The 13,963-nt window shown below is 31.7% G+C and overlaps 1 protein-coding gene across 6 annotated transcripts in view; it reads right to left on the bottom strand.

Annotated features, from left to right (window-relative positions):
• Positions 1-13,963, bottom strand: part of BORCS6 (BLOC-1 related complex subunit 6) — a 441,611-nt gene that overhangs the window by 234,480 nt on the left and 193,168 nt on the right. The window lies entirely within an intron of this gene.

Genomic DNA, 13,963 nt, shown 5'->3' with positions numbered 1-13,963 from the left:
CATTTTTTTTTTTTTTTTAAATGTAAAGGAAAACAGGAAAGTCATAGCCCTTTCCTCTTTTCTTGACTCAGAGATGTCGGAAGAAAGTTTGTACTACTGTCTCCAACACAGGTAACAGAATTTCCAATTCCCCACGGCATCACGAGCCAACTTCCATTCAAATGACTAGCAGCGAAAAATAAGTTGATTAAATGCTACTAATATTTCAAAGTACATTTGCAACTAACAATTAATTAAAACTACTGGTAAATCTAATCAAGTTAATAATTAATGGCTCATGAGGAGCACCTTCCTGCTGTTACTATACATATATGAGGCATTACACGTCAACTGTCCTAGCGCGATTCGCGAGCTCCAGAATATGTACTTTTCAACTCACGATTGCGGTATGATAAATAACTCAGGAAAAATAATGAAGACATAGGATCAACGCGTTTTTCCTTCAGCTTTTCGGTGATGCAATCGGTTTTAAAAAAAAATGACTATTTAACCTAGAAAAAACACAAAATAGGTTATATCTCAAAAACAGCATTTTTAATATTTTTTTAACCATCGCCAATCGAAAGAGCAGAATTTTTTACGTCGGTATATCGATTTCCAGAGAGTACTTTCTTCATTTTAGCGATATATTAAATGACAAAGTTGGGCGCAATGACACAGCGGCAGTGGCTGCTCGACTCGCACAATGGTATGCTATATATGTATCGCCAAACGAACATGGTTAGGTTGCGCTGTTTAGATTTAACGTTTCAATAGAGTTAAGAGAAATCGATAGATTACTAGTTTATCTTGGATGAAGCAGTATTTAAGCTGTGTATTATATTTATTGCTCGTTTTCAAGGTTCTATTAACTGGTAACCAAATACGTTATTATGCACGCAGAAGATGAAATGAGAGCTAATGATTTTACTTGCCGAGCGTTACTTTGCTGCAACGCTTATGAGCGATATTTTTTAGATAGTTTATAATATTTTAATTCAATTCTTTTAACGTAGGTAAGGCCTAACTTAGGGTGGAATTAAAGTACGTGGTCGTGTCTACTGGTTTTGAAAAATCGTATGCTTCTATCTTGCTTTGACAATGGCTTTCTCGTCTCAGTGCTGTAATCCCTTGGGGTTGTCCAATCACAGCAGTATATTCAAGATTTTGTTAAACTTTCCAACTGATTTTTGAGAGACATACCTTGCTGTTTGCTATGGATCAAAGATTTGTACAAAGTGCAGATTTGAAATTTACAAATTGAAATCTCAAAATTCTGATTCCCGTCTTAAGAACAAAAAAGCAAAAATTGAAGCAACTTGTGATGAAAGTTATTATAAAGCTGGTGTCGCCATCCTTGATCGAATCAAAGAAAAGTTTGCTCTTTCAAGTAGTAGAGATAAAAGAATTTTGTTACTATTCTGGAGCCGTAATGACATGATAAGAGAATTTAACTGTATAGAACGAGGAGCAAAGCAAGCTACAACTTTATTATCTGAAAACGACCTATTAACAGCTCTCAAAAAAAAACGAGGCAAAGTACTTTCTCTTGAAACGGAAAATTTAGTTAAAAATTTTTATGTACGTGATGATGTAAGTCGACATATGCCTGGCTTCAAGGATTTTATTTCGGTGAAACAAGATGGTAAAAGGATTCACGTAAAAAAAAGCTTACTACTTGGCGATTTAAATGATTTATTTTTACAGTTCAAAAAAGAACACGAAAATATCGAGATCGGTTTTACTAAATTAACTTTGCTTCGACCCGTCGACTGCATTCTAGCTGGACGCAATGGAACGCATACGGTTTGTATTTGCGTACACCATGAAAATGTTAAATTGATGTTGGAAGGGGCTGACGTATCCGAATTAACAAAACTTAGCAAATTACAATTAAACAACTACAATGATTGCATTGCAGCCTTAATAAGCGATGATCCGTTAGGTGAATGCTACACGGGAGACTGTCTTAATTGCCCGAATACAGCTCAATTAAAAAATCATTTAATTCGAGTATTTAATGACAACGATATTTGTGAAGTAAGGTTCCAGAACAGGTTTTAAACTGATCGGTGTAATATAGCATCACAAACGCTAAATTCTCACGAATTCACTGCTTTGCTCTGTAAAAAGTTAAAAAAGTTAAGAATCCATGATCATTTTTCGAAAAAACAATCACAGTACTTTCAAAACCTCAAAAGTAACTTGGAAGATGGCCAATTTATCGTGTGTTGTGATTTCGCAGAAAACTACGAGTTCATTGTGCAAAACTCGACCCAATCGTTTCATTGGATCAATCAAGCAACTGTATTTACGATAGGTATTCAATATAAAGAAGGAGATGAAGTGAAACATAAAAGTATTGCCATTATTTCCGATAACTTAGCACATGATACCATAGCGTGTATGAGTATCAAAAAATTATTATTAATTATTTAAAAAAGAACTTCAATCCAAAAAAAATTTTTCACTTCTCCGATGGAGCTGGCCAACATTTTAAATACAAAATTAATTTCCAAAATCTTTCATACCACGAAACAGATTTCGGTATACCATCTGAATGGCATTTCTTTGCCACTGCACATTGCAAAGGTGCTTGTAATGGCATTGGAGCAAACTTAAAACGAGGCGCGAGAAGAGAGAGTTTGCAATCGACGTCGAAAAAGCACATTACCTCTGCTGAAGCTGTATACGATTGGGCAAAAAGTCACAGCAAAGAAACTGAAATTTTTTTTAGTGCAAAATCAGATTATAAAGCAACTTCATTATTTACAAAAAGTAGGTTTCAAAAATGCAAAGCTATTCCAGGGACATTAAATTATCACGCAATCATTCCAATTGATAACAAATATTTTGTGGTTAAAAATACATATTTAGCTACGAAATATCAAAATTTTCCTAAAGTAAAGAAAGAAAATCTTGAAGCAACGAGTATTGAGAAGAAAAAATGTATACTACCAAAGAAAATAACTAAATGACTATTGTAAATATTATGTGAGAAATATAATTACATAGTTATCGAACAGTGTAAATAATTTATTGTAATGTAATTATGAACAATAATTATTAACCAAAATTTTTCTAAAGTGAAAAAAGAAAATCTTAAAGCGACGAGTATTGAGAAGAAAAAATGTATATTACAGAAGAAAAAAACTAAGTGACTATTGTAAACATTATGTGCAAGAAATATAATTACAGAGTTATCGAACGGTGTAAATAATTGATTGCAATGTAATTATCAAACGATGTAAATAGTTTATTTTATCTCTCTGTCAGTTTTAGATTGATAAATACATTTTCAATACTTTTGTCTTGTTAAATTCGATTTTGTTTTATTCTTTTTTAATAGCAACTCATTATAATAACATAAATATTTACTTTGCTGTGTATTAAAAGTCGAATCAAAACAGCGCAACATAACCATGTTCGCTTAGCAATATATATATAGCATACCATCGCGCGAGTCGAGCAGCCGCTGCCGCTGTGTCGTTGCGCCCAACTTTGGCATTTAATATCTCGCTAAAATGAAAAAAGTACTCTCCGGAAATTGCCATATCTACGTAAAAAATTCTGCTCTTTTGATTGACAATCGTTAAAAAAATATAAAAAATTCCGTTTTTGATATACCGAATGCATCACCGAAAAGCTGAGGAAAAAACACGTCGATCCTATGTTTTCATTATTTTTTCTCAGTTATTTATAATACCACAATCGCGAGTTGAAAAGTACATGTTTTGGTGCTAGTGGATCGCACTAGGACAGTTGACGTAAAATGCCTCATGTGTTTTAACCATAGACACCAGTGTTACTAATTAATCTTTCATGATTATTAATTTGTCTGATTGATGAAAACGCAAATCTAGCAGCTATTATAGTTAATAATGTCTAAAAATTACTACTACTAAAACTATAGTTATTACTATAACATGCCGAACGTTTATTCAATCCAAACTTAATCCATATATTAAGCAATTTTTGCCGCTATATTTGCATCAAGTCCAATTGAATATACGAACAGTGTTTAGCATTAGTATGAATTAATAATATTCTGTCGTAATGTTAATATTAAGCCACAATCAAAATCTGTAACATTTTGTTGTAAAGCAGAAATGAAGAGTAAGAGCAAGTGGATGAACTTTCCTCTTCTTGACGCATGGAGGAGAGTAAGCCGAATGTGGGAAGTGCCAATTTCTGAGTGACTAAAGTAGAGCAGTTTTAGCCCTTAAATTTTTGGCTATTGTCTTTTCTTCAAGATTTTCCCCCGGGCAAGTTTTCCTATGTCGTTTTCGAGCCAATTCGTGACTAAAGTTCGTTACTCCCTATTAAAATGCCTGGAGGTCCTGAAAAAACATAGTTTTGTTTAACCCTTGAACGGTCGACTAGGTAGCTAGAGTCTATCTCTGCTATCATTTGGTCCTCCACGGTCGGTTTAAATCTCGACTTTAGACACCTCGCGCTGGTTCATTGCGTGTTAAGTTATTTTTCAAAAATAATGCATGGTTTACCTACTTACGACAAAAAATCTACGGTGTGTGCGAATGCACGGCTTCTTGCTAGCTCAAGTGGTGAAGCAACTGTCTAGTGAACAGGAAGTTGTGAGTTTGATCCACATCCGGGAGAAAATTTTTTTCATTCATACTTTATTCTTAAAAATTTCTTAAAAAGAAAATAATAGAGTTTTAATAGTAAATCTTTAGTATATTTGCTATTGAATTAATGAGTCACAACTTTTTGTCTTCTCAGAGAATCTGGATAAATTCTTGTATCAGTTTTTGGTAAATTTTTTTAAATGTAATTTTAAAATATTGAACTAGGATTTTAGTCTTTTTTTTATAAAAATGATACATTGAATCAAATGACAAAAGAAACAATTAAGCTTTACTATATATTAATACAATAATACAATAAAAAATGTGTTAAATTATAACAGCAAAAAAAAAAAGTCTTATAACTATTAACTTGCGTATGCATTTACAGAAGAAAAATTGAAAATAAGAATATGGAGAGAGTGTCAATTCTAAAAAGTTCAAGTTAAAACATCGTGTATTTTGTGATAAAACTCGTGCATTTTGAAATGAAACTCGTGTTCTTGTCTGATCAAAAAAAAATAAAACGTTTAATCTAGGTGGATCCAAACTTTTTGCTATGTCTATCGTGTCCTGCTGCCCTTTGTCTTGAACAGCTCTCCCGAAATAAAGTAACGGCTGTGAGAAAATAGGCAAACACGTGAAGAACCGCAGCAGAAATGTGTCCATGGTGATAACACCATTAAAAGCCAAAAAAAGGAGACAATGGTGCTGCTTCTTGATAGCAGGCCGAAGAGAAGTGAAAAAAAATTTGCGTATTAAAGTTTACGGCAATAACAAAATAAAACAAAATAATGAATGATAATCGTAAAATGGTAAAGAAGACGGTGCGAGTAATAAGGCATTGTTTCACGTTGGCTAGGTGACGCACGTTCGAACAATAGCTGGAAATCTGCTGCCCCTCGATTTTTTTCGAACATTATCAGCTGATTTGATATCCATATCAATCGATATCAGCCACTTTGTTTTTTTTTTTTTTTTTTTTTTGTTAAATACAAAGGAGCTATCAAAAAGAGCATTTGTGGTTTTAAGAGTAATTGTATAAAAATATCGACATTTATGTATGTGCCAGTTGATATGATGATAAATGTATCAATTTTGCTAGTATACCACGTAGAGTCACACTGAGTTTCTAAAACTTATAAAGTTTCTCTCATGACAATTTGCTTAAAACGTTTATCATTTTGCCTAAAAGTATAATTATTTGCATAATCAACAATTTTGTTTCAGTTGCTATAACTTATTAGTTTTTTTTAATGACATGATGCGTAAAAGATATCATATTTTGACTTGAATTATAACATTCTGTCAACGTACAATTTTCTGTTAAAGCTAGCGAAACTTATAATTTTCTTCATATGAAAATCTTCCTTGAAGGTATCTGTCAGTTTAACTAAAAGTTTGATGTTTTACTTAATCAAAAGTCTTGTTAAAACTATCGAAACTAAATTTTTTAGCCATGTCGTTTTGCCTCAAATTGTGACGTTTTACTTAATCATAAATTTTGTTTGAGCTATCAAAACTTGTACTTATTTATCATAGGATATTGTCCAAATTGTTTAGTTTTACAGTTAACATGAGAAATAATTCTTATGGCATTATATTCTGTGAGAAGTAATCTTTTTTCGTTTATTTTCTAACGAAGCTAAAGGCTTCTTTAATATAGTTGTTACGTTTTTGTACTTATATTTACAGTTACATATTAGCAGCACGCAATATAAATACAGTCAATAATTGTTTTTCATCATAAAATTTCAATGATCATAAGTTTAATGAATATTCTACTTGCACTAAAAGTACTTATAACAGTATTGCACTAAATTTTTTTTAATGGGTTGCACATTATAATATTAATATTATGCTATCAAGCATACTGGTATTTTTATCTAATGGAAAACAACTTCCATATTTCTAGATCTACTTATAATCGTTATGATCGTACAATACACTGTATTAAATGAGTTATTTAGTGAAATAGATGGTAAAACCAAATGTTTATCATCAGAAAAAATTTGACCACTCAAAACTTATTTTTACAAAAAAACAGTAACATACCATTACATATAGTATGTAAAAAGCAAAAAAAAATTAATATCTTCTTTATCAGCATCGTATTATAACATACTTTTTTAGGCCAAACGTGAAGGAAACTAACTGACTCAAAATAGTTACTTGCACTATACATATTTATGGAAAAATGTCTGTAGCTCCATTACTGGTTTGGGAGTATGCAAAATTTAGACAAGTTTCAATTCCTCTGTAAGAAGTAGGTATTGAACAAAAAATTAGTGTCTTACATCTAAAGTTGGATCACTAGTTCGCAAACTAGGGAACTCTAAATATTCATCAAGTGTTGGATCAAATTTTTTTATTGTTTGTGTGATACTGTTAAATATTGATTTCTACTCCATGGTAAACATTTTAAATTATCAACAAAGGATTAGGTATATTTGTTTTATCTCAGGTGGTAACAATCACACAGTAATTTGTTGAAATTAAGAAAAGGACGTAAATCATACTACCTTAATATGTTTTAATAAGAACGTGACTTTAGATAACTAACTATGCACTAGTAAATTCTAATAATATGACAGATCATTAATACGCTGCTTTTTATCGTTTTCAGTCACTCATAGAGTAACATTCTGTCAGCAATTTGAAGTATTACAAAAAAAAAACTCAAGCATTAACATTTGCGCTTGGGTTATAACAAAGAAAAAAATTTTTTCAAAGCTTGTAAAAATTGGAGCATCTAATGTCGTAGCTAGGGTGGGGCAAGTTAGGCAATTGCAATTAAATTTTGACCGTGATACCGATGCTATTACTTATAAAAATCTTGTTATTTTTTCCTTTGTTTGTTTATCAAACTGCTATTATCAATAGCAGTTATTTAATTAAAAACATATGTTTTTTAGGTAATCTTAGCCATGTATCTGTAGTTTCAAAACAACAAACTCTAGCAATAGTTAAGAAAATGAAAAAGTAGTATATTATATACTAACGGAATGAAGAACGTTATGTTATTCCGGGTGTGAGTTGCCACCCGAGTCAAGGTCGAGGGTACCAAACACCTGGATGATGATGCTGTATTTATTCCTTGAGGCCTATATACGATTATTTTTCTTTCTTTTCGAAAACACGACGTTTTTCAGTGATTTCAGCGAGAAAATACAATATAACATGTGAGGTAAAATACGAATTTACTGTTTATTAGGAAAACTATTTTAGTATCCTCTGGAAGGCAATCATTCAGGAGATATCAAAATACTTTTCCTACAAGCAATACATGTGAGTTTTCATCTAGGAGGAGTATTGCACTTTTGGCTGGGATATAAAAAAAAATATATTTTAAAGCTTCAAATACTGTGGATTCATATGATCCTTTAATTCGTATTTACATTGATACTAATCAAATAGAAAATCATGATTCTAAGAAATGAGAATAAAAACTTTGGTTAGGTTTACAAAATTAATACATTTCTTCTGTAGGAATGAGCTGTATTATGACAGTAACTATTATATTATATCAGTAATATCACGAGCTTCCTACACCCCTGACCCTGCTTCATCATTGCACTAAAAGACTGATACGTACCGAACCTCCTAAAGAAAGCAGAATGACTGAAATTTTTTGTTACGACGCATTTTTATTTTTGGTACAATAGTGAAAAATGTGCTGATTACCACCCTAATTCTTAGATATTGAGAAAACATTTTTTCAATTAAACTATTACTGATAAAAAAAAGACTTTCTTCAGTTTTTGCATCTCCTCTCTAATACATATTTACAACGTTTATGTCTCTTAAGTCTTATTCCTTTTATACTCCTCTGCAAAAGAGTACTAGTTAGAAGTTGCCACGTGTTTTTCTTGACTAATAAATTGTATTTAAATTCAAAAAACTTCTTCTTTTTACACTGAATATTTCGATAAAAAATAACCATGGGCTTAAAAATTTAAGAAAGTATTGCTCTTGATAATATACATAAGTGCTGACAACATCAGCGAAATCGGTTTCAAGCTTTTCATTACCTGGCGTTACATATCGCTCACATCAAGCACTGTGTCGGAGAGATCTGTGAAGAAAGCCCGATAACTTATTGTGCTTGCTCTGATTGAATACGCACCAAGAGCAAATTCTTACTGTAGCTCAGTAAACGTCTAAGTATGGAAATTAAAAATACCTTAGAAAGTTAACGTTTCATTTCTATATGATAGGTATTTATTGAGATAAAGAAATCTCTGGATTGGGCGCGATGTAAACAACAGCTTTATTATTCATGCCTGTATGAAAACTCATATTCCCAATTATGTGTAATTTTAAGGGGGCTTATCACCTCCTCACAACTTTAGCCATTGCACCCAGTTTTAAAGCCAGGGCAAAATAAAACTCAACTAATCTATTGTTAAATTTTTAGGGCATAATTCCCACAAACACAAAAAAAAGTCGTTCAAAATTTATATATAATTATATAAATTTATATAATTTTTGATTATATGCGTAAGCCTGAAAGGCTTAAATATCAGAAATAAGAAATTGTAGTAAAACATTCAAAAATTAAATATTGTCTTGATCTACAACTTATGTAACACGGAATATTTTGATGTACTTTATTGCAAAAACTATGTATTAAAATATTTAATGACATCAGTTTTAACAAGTATGTCCAATAAAAAATTACGTAATTTTAAAAACTTTCTTCATTACTGTTTAAAATTTCGTCATAATTTAATACGTCAATGACGACATAAATTACAATAATTATTATAATATAATTGTTTAGTATTTACTGTAGTGGACTGTGTTGTAAGGGTGGTAGAGTTGAGCTCAAAGGACACGAAATTTAATTTTAATAACAAAGTAACAAACTATTTATTTACAGACTACTTTAAAAATCTTAAACTGCGGATTTATATGAAAGATGTCGAGCGTCGAGCCGTCTTACATATTACGGCAAATTTGTACGGTGAGTTGCTTTTGCTGTACACGCCATAGGCAGATGGACACGAAACTATTTCAAAGAGTAGCGCACAGCTAGATGTATGTATGTATGTCTTATGAAGTAAGTATGTATGTAAATTCAATATAAAGCAATATAAGAAATAAAAGAAAGCTTAAGGAAAGATAAACATTATGTTCAACATTGAGAAGAGTCTTTGTTCACTTTTTGCTCAATAAAGTTCGCAAAACAAATAACTGAAATTAAGACACAAATCTGAGAATGTATCAATCAGTAGTGAGAATTTGAAAGAGTATAGCTAAATAAATAAATGCAACTAAAATTTACTTGAATCCTAAACATTTCGCCAACGTATTTTGCGGACGAAACTAGAGCGGAATAGAAATTTTTTTTTGACACTACCCTTTTTGCTTGGCACAGAAACTAAATGATGCAAATATAAAGCTAGATGCGATAATCGTGTAACTGAAGTATCAAGACCCAGAGAAATCCCATCCAAACATGGTATGCTGTGCCATGGATTATTTTTGGAGCTTGAATACAGAGCCCTTCCTTCAGAACTTGAGGTAAAATGTTGACTCTAAGTAACAGCTAGATCTCGGGTGGTCTCTCGCGGAAGTTATCAGTCATCATTAATCACTTTATGTTATGCCAAGTGCTGTTAATCTTGTGCAGGCCAGTTGTATACTTAGTGATGAGTAAAAGAACTTGCGCATCAAACTTTAGTTGCACAATGTCATCATGCAGTAGTGAAATTGTAAGGTATACTAGGAAGAATACATAAGAATACATAAAAGTACATAATCAGGCATCTGGAGCCTTATCACGACTATCGGTATGTCGATATCAAACAAAAGTAAGTAATTAAGCTTTTTTTAAATAATCCTTAACCTTTCCATAAGTACTGAGCACAACCATTATTTTGCATAAATTATCAAGAAAATGCTTACTTCATCGACAGTCGTTACTAAGCTCCTGCGCAGCAATATAGTATACACTTTTACGGGGTGCATGCGACGTGGATAAACGAAGCAGAATACGCAACTTCAACCGGGTCTGTTGCCCCGATACCCTCGGCAACACTCCCTGTAATATGTTTGTATACGCGGGTCTCGCCTTTCAAGGCACTGCCGGGACTAGGAATCACTGGCAACCGATGTTATCGTCGCTTCTAGCGACCTTCTCGTCACAACACAAGAGGGGAAATCAAGCACACAAACGAAATGAACACTCGCGAATATTATAGTAAAAGTAATTTACATACAAAAAATTTAAAAAAATACGAAAGGATACTTGCCGATGTACATGTGTGTGCGTGTGGTTGTATGTGTGTACACGACCGTCGAGCGCAGATGCTTGACGAGCTCGCAGCGAAAAATCGCAGCACGGGCAGATCACGCGGGCTAACAAAAGCCGCTGCACTTTACAAACAAACGGTCAACAAGGGACCAGTACTCACGCAGTCCTAGATATCGCTGATCTACCACTCTCTCGGCTTTTACTCACTTTCCCCTTCTTCCCCTTGCCCCTTTTCTACCTCGTCCCTTTAATTTTTTTCCCTCTTTTCCGTACACCCCAACCTGCCCTAGCCTACCGGTGATGGCTTGACGGTCTCTTACCGTCACAACACAGTTATCAAGTGTGTATAAAGATGTACAATATTATCCATACTAGAAATTTTAATGCTAAAATCAGTCGTAAACTATATCATTGATTCTGCGTTAATCCCATGTTGAATCTATGATGATTGAGCGCTGAATCAGCATTTATATAAGAAAATATTGGTAGTTAACCGAATAAAAATGATTTTTTCATGATTTTTTACAAAAATATACATGCTGAAATCAGTGGTAAATGACATCATCGATTATGCATTTACTCTGAGTTAAATTTATGGTGCTTATAGTTACTGTAAAGCCAGCGTTGATTAAGGGCAATAATATTAATTAACCTAAAATTAATGCTTTATCTTTGCAAGCATTGCAGTTGCAGTTAATTAACTTTTTGGAAGCATGTTGTTCCAATGCTGTCTAGTTTATAATAAATTATCGTTGATTGAATGCTTAATTAGCATTGATTCACCATGAAATCTACGTAGAATCAACGATACAGTTTACGACTGATTTAAACGTAAATTAAACAAAATTATTTTGAATGAGGATAACTATATATATATATATTAGTGGTGCTCCGCCCCCCTGCGCACTCCGCGCGCCAACCCCCCCTTTTATTATGTTATAAGTGTAATTTTTTCAAAACAAGGTTTGTATTAATATTTTCTAAAGCCTTAAAAAATAATCAAGATAATTGTTAGTATGAAATTAATATGTAGTAGTATATTTTACAGAATTCGGAAGACTATGGCATTTTTCGAAAATACTCGGGAATAAATTTTCTACGCTGGAGAATGATTACTGGTCTGCTTTTAAGGAAATATGAAGAATAAGCTGCTAATTTCAAATTATAGTTGTGAGGTTTATATAGACAGAGAGATGTGCCCTTGACTTTTTGTTAGTGAGCTTTATTATTTCTTCTAGGAGCTCCCTTTTTAAAATGAGCTGTCTATCCTGTATGTGTCAATAGATATTTCTAAGATCTTATATCTATATATGCCCCCTGCGCGCTCTGCGCACCAACCTCCGTAATTGCAAATAAGATTTAAAAAGTATGAAAAAAACCCAAATTATATTAATTGTTACTTAAAATTTATAAATGTAATACATGTATATTGATCATAATCAATTACATAAATTTTCAACAATCACTTTTTATTTTCCGTGACCAATAACAGCTTTTTCTAAGGGATAAGTAGAACATGATTTTAAAAACGATATAATTTTTGAAGAAGCATATAACGTTATGCTGCCTTTTCAACCACGAAAATTTTTCGCATGGTTTAGTATGTCTGAAAATTTTTGTGGTAATATTATTTGCAACAAATACAAAAAAATTTTCATTGAAGATTGTAAAGATGATCAAAATAAAGCTCTTTTACATTTAAAAGAAATTTTAAATCCTGAAAATATGTCTTGTAAGGATTTCAGTTGACCAGAACTAACAGAAACGATAAAAAAAAATTTTGATACTGACATTGATAAAAGATTATTTTGTAAACATAAATTCCATGAAATGTTTTCACAACTCAGTCATGATCAACGTCGAATTTTTCAAGAAATAATAAAATTTGAAAAAAAAATTTTTTTTATCGATGGTCCTAGTGGATCTGGAAAAACTTTTCTATACAAAACATTAATTTATTAATTCATATCAATTAAAAAAAAATTCTTACAATGGCTTAGACAGGTATTGCTTCTATTCTGCTCTCAAAGGGAATGACCACTTACAGAACATTCAGACTTCTTTTAGAATTAAGCACTATAGAAAGTGCATTCTTCCAGTTTGAGCCAGATAAACAAAAATTACATAATGTAGAAGTTATTATTTCGAACGAAGCTTTAATGTTACCGAAAAAAGCGTTAGAAATCGTTGATAGGACTTAAAGAGACGTATCTAGTAGTAATAAACCTTTTGGAAATAAAATAATAATTTTAGGTGGAGACTTTCGCTAAATTTTCCCAGTAGTAATAAACGGAAGCAAAATTACTATTGTTTAGGAAACCATAAAATTTTTACATTTTTGGCCTTTATTTAATATTTTTTATTTTAAAAATAATATACGATCAATTGATAAAAAATTTTTTTCATTGCTACTGGATATAGGAGAAGGCAAAATTAAAACTTTTATAATTCTTTAGACATAGAAAAACAAATGATGTATGTTCTAAAATTTTTAATAATGATGATTCTTTTATGAGTAAAGCTATATTAACATCTCACAATAAACACACTAATTTTTTGAACAAAAAAATTTTTAATAATATGACAGGAATATCAGTAACGTACTATAGTACTGATAAAGCAACTGACAGAGGAGTAGATACATTAGACGATAATATTTATATTAATTTTCCTACAGAATATTTAAATAGTATTAAAGAAGGTCCTTCGTCCACATAAATTCAATTTGAAAATTAACGCTATTGTTATGTTGATACGAAACTTAAACATATCCGAAGGACGTTGCAATGGTACAGGATTACGAATTACAAAATTATTTAAATACAACATGGAAGCTGAAATATTGACAGGTGAAAAAAAAGAAAATAAAGTCTTTATTCCAAGAATAACACTACAAACAAACAATTCTTCTTCGCTACCATTTATATTGTACAGAAAACAATTTCCGTTTACGTTAGCTTTTTCTATGACTATCAACAAATCTCAAGGTCAATGTTTTCATGCCTTAAAGGTATGCCTTAGAAAACCAATATTTTCTTATGGGCAATTATATGTTGCATTGTCTAGATGTAGATACCCAAAAAAAAAATTTTATCCAGATTGAATCAGAAAACAAATTTGAAATTAAAAATATTGTTTG

The sequence above is a fragment of the Copidosoma floridanum genome, unplaced genomic scaffold (assembly GCF_036245765.1).
Source record: "Copidosoma floridanum isolate Cflo_tuat_1 unplaced genomic scaffold, Cflo_Japanese_pri ptg000004l, whole genome shotgun sequence".
Taxonomy (NCBI): Eukaryota; Metazoa; Arthropoda; class Insecta; order Hymenoptera; family Encyrtidae; genus Copidosoma; species Copidosoma floridanum.
Note: the sequence above shows the minus strand (reverse complement) of the source record. Positions and strands in the feature narration are given on the sequence as shown.